Here is a 4,180-nt window from a genome sequence, read left to right on the forward strand (position 1 = left end):
CAGTTAAGCTGAACCGAGAAAACCGATCCAACCGAGCACTGGGTAGCCCAAAACTGTTCCACATGCTGACCCAATCAGCTGGTTTGGCTGATTATTTTGCTTGCAAAATGGCCCTTGAAGACTCCTTCAATTTGCATTCAAATGCCTCCACTATTCATGCCTTTCAAGATTTTCCCCTACCTAAACATAGCATGTTTGAAATCCTCAAACATGCAAAGTGTGTGGCCGGCCATGAGGGGACTCATTGGATGCTGATTTTGGCTATTTTTAGCAGCTTTCTCAACCTATAAATACCCCTCTTGGCTGCTCAGTTCAAACACATCTCAAACCTATTCATTTCTTCACTTCCCTCTCACTTTTCTCTCTTCATTCCCTTCTATTGTTCTTCATTTCCTTCCCTATTCCCTTGCCGATTTCACCTCTTGAAAAAGAGTCCTTCTATTATTTCAGGTGTTTATGAGTATTGATTGAATCATCGATATACTCCTTGTAGACCTTGAGATTGAAATAACTTTTTGACAGCGGAGAAGACAAGCAAGTCAAAGAAGGTCTGAAGAGATGAACTTCGAAAATCTGAATCAAGGAAACGGAGCAAACATTGCTCAAAGTCCTATCATTATTGCTGATGATAGGGATGCAGCTTTATGACAATATGCCATGGTCTTAATCTGGGTATAAAGAGACCCGAAATCGAGGTACTACAATTTGAGCTAAAGCCAGTCATGTTCCAGATGCTTCAGACAGTAGGCCAATTCAGTGAAATGCCTACTTAAGATCCTCATCTTCACCTAAGACTGTTCATGGAGGTAGTCAATTCTTTCAAGTTAGTCGGAGTACCCGTAGATGCACTACGATTGAAGTTGTTCCCATATTCGCTAAGGGACAGAGCTCGAGCCTGGTTGAACTCATTGCCACTAAATTCAATTTCAACATGGCAAGATTTAGTAGAGAGATTCCTCATGAAGTATTTCACTCCTAGCAAGAATGCTAAGTTGAGGGACGAGATCACTACTTTCCAACAAATGGATGATGAGTCCTTGTATGAGGCATGGGAAAGGTACAAATAATTATTACGGAAGTGCCCTTATCACAGAAACCCACATTGCACTAAACTTGAGACATTTTATAATGGTCTCAATGCTCACACGAGGATGGTAGTGGACGCTTCTGCTAATGGTCCTCTCCTTTCTAAGTCTTATAATGAGGCTTATGAAATCATTGATAGGATTGCCAGCAAGAATTATCAATAACTAACCAATCGAGCAGCGTTAGGAAGATGAGTCGCTTAAATACATGAAGTAGACGCTCTCACTTCACTCGCATCTTAGGTATACTCGATTTCCTCAATGCTTAAAATTTTTACCACTAATGGGTTTAATATTTTTGCAGCACAACCACCGAATCAATTTGAAAATGTAGCCTGTGTCTATTATGGGGAAAGACATCTCTTAGAAAAATGTCCATCGAACCCAGAATCTATGTATTACATAGGTAACTAGAACCAAAATCGAGGAAGGTAAGGATTATAATCCAATTCCTAAAACCCATCATGGACAAACCACCCTAATTTCTCCTGGAGTAAGCAAGGGGCTGGACCCAGTAACACATACACCCAACCTAAACCGCCCCAAAAAGTTCCAAAACAACCTCCAGTTGAACCATCCAATGGCTTAGAAAACTTGTTGAAGGGATACATAGCCAAGAATGATGCCTTAATCCAAAGCCAAGCAGCTACATTGAAAAACCTAGAAAACCCAATGGTCCAACTTGCATTTGAACTCAGAAACCGACCACAAGATACTTTACCTAGCAATACGGAGAATTCAAGGAATCTTGGGAAGGAGCATGGTAAAGCATTGACATTAAAGAGCGGAAAGACATTAGATCCCAACACCATTGAAGTTGAAGAGGAGCCAGCTGATGCTCCAGACTCAGGGGAAGTTCAACCGAGTGTTGAAATTCAAGTTTCACTAGAACCAAAATTTACAAAATCTAATAAGGCAACTGATGAACAAATCAATTCTGATAAAATAACAACTTCGTTAGATACAGAGTTACCACAGAAGATGAATCAACCAGTTCTAGTAAAGAAGCCTCCACCACCCTTTCCTCAAAGACTTCAGAAGCAGAAGTGGGAAGTTTAATTCAAGAAGTTCCAAGAAGTACTCAAGAAACTTCATATCAACATCCTGTTGGTTGAAGCACATGAACAAATGCCGAACTACGTCAAATTCATGAAGGATATCCTATCTAAAAAATGAAGACTAGGAGAATTTGAGATGGTAGCCTGGATGAAAAATGTACTGCATATCTTCAAGACATACTACCCCCGAAGTTGAAGGATCCTAGATGTTTTACAATACCTTGCAAAGGAGCAACATATTGTGGTAAGGCACTATGTGATTTGGGTGCGAGTATCACCTTGATACTTATGTCAATATTTAGGAAGTTGGGGATAGGTGAAGTTAAACCTACTACGGTTACACTTCAATTAGCAGATCGATCCTTAGCAAATCTAGAAGGAAAAATCGAGGATGTCTTGGTACGTGTAGTCAAATTTATTTTTCCTACTGACTTTGTTATTCTAGACTTTGAAACAGACAAAGAAGTGTCAATCATCCTAGGAAGGCCTTTCCTAGCAACTGAAATGACCCTTATTGATGTGCAGAAGGGTGAGATTACTATGTGTGTTCAGGACGATCAGGTAACATTTAATGTTTTTAAGTTTATATGATTTCCTGACACAATTGATGATTAGTCTACAGTGTCCGATTTAGAGGAACTAATCATGGAAAAAGAACTTAACTATGTTGATTACCCATTGGAACAAATTTTGACATCAGACCCTCCAAGTGATGAAAAGGAAGATGAATACTTAGATTTGCTAGAAGCTAATCAAAGAGGATTTAATCCGCAATCTCGTTTTGAATTTTAGAGTTAGAGAATAAAAATTACGCCTAACAAAAAGTGTCAATCACGGAGCCACCTAAATTAGAACTGAAGGTACTTCCCTCGCATTTAAAATATGTTTATTTAGGTAACGCTTTTACTTTGCATGTGATTGTTTCAGCGGAGTTAAGTGTTAAGCAAGAAGAGAAACTCATCCTAGTATTGAAACAATTCAAGAAGGCTCTCGGATGGAACATAGCCTATATTCAAAACATTATTTTGTTTGTATGCATGCACAAAATCATCCTAGAAGATGGAGAGAAAGGGAAAATTAATGGACAACAAAGACTGAACCCCATCATGAAGGGCGTGGTAAAGAAAAAAATCATCAAGTGGTTAGAAGCGGGTATAATTTACCCTATCTTAGACAGTTCATGGGTAAGTCCAATCCAGTGTGTGCCAAAGAAAGAAGGTATTACAGTCATTACAAATGAGAATAACGAGTTGACATCGACAAGAACGATTATAGGATGGAGAATTTGCATCGATTATTGGAAGCTGAACAAGGAAACTAGGAAAGATCACTTTTCTTTGTTGTTCTTGGACCAGATGTTGGATAGACTCGCAGGGGGAGACTATTACTATTTTCTTGATGGATACTCAGGGTATAATTAGATTACAGTAGCACAAGAGGATCAACAGAAGACAACATTCACTTGCCCGTATGGTACATTTACATTTAGACGCATACCATCTGGTTTATGTAATGCACCTGCAACATTTTAAAGATGTATGATGTCTATTTTTACTGACATGGTTGAGAAATATTTGGAAGTGTTTATGGATGATTTTTCAGTATTCGGATATACATATGATGATTTCCTAGCCAGTCTAGCCAAGGTACTAAGGTGATACGGAGAAACAAACCTTGTACTCAACAGGGAAAACTGCCATTTCATGGTACGACAAGGTATTGTTCTAGGGCATCGGATAACAAGACGTGGAATTGAGGTAGATAAAGCAAAGGTAGATTTTATTGAGAAACTCCCACCTTCAACATCTGTAAAAAGTGTTAGGAGCTTTTTGGGTCACGCCGGCTTCTATCGAAGATTTATCAAGGATTTCTCTAAAATTGCTAAATCTTTATCACAATTATTAGAGAAGGACACGATGCTCAAATTTGATGAGGAGTGTTTGAAAGCTTTCATTGATTTGAAAAGCTGGTTTGTTTTAGCACCCATAATGGTCACACCGGACTGGGATTTACCATTTGAATTAATGCGTGACGCAA

The 4,180-nt window shown here is 38.9% G+C and overlaps 1 non-coding gene across 1 annotated transcript; it reads right to left on the reverse strand.

Annotated features, from left to right (window-relative positions):
* Positions 1-989: 989 nt before the first annotated feature.
* On the reverse strand, positions 990-1,093 carry LOC121214319 (small nucleolar RNA R71). The gene has a single exon (XR_005909902.1). It is a non-coding gene; the product is annotated as a small nucleolar RNA R71 (small nucleolar RNA).
* Positions 1,094-4,180: the final 3,087 nt, after the last annotated feature.

Source organism: Gossypium hirsutum, chromosome D01 (genome assembly GCF_007990345.1).
Source record: "Gossypium hirsutum isolate 1008001.06 chromosome D01, Gossypium_hirsutum_v2.1, whole genome shotgun sequence".
Taxonomy (NCBI): Eukaryota; Viridiplantae; Streptophyta; class Magnoliopsida; order Malvales; family Malvaceae; genus Gossypium; species Gossypium hirsutum.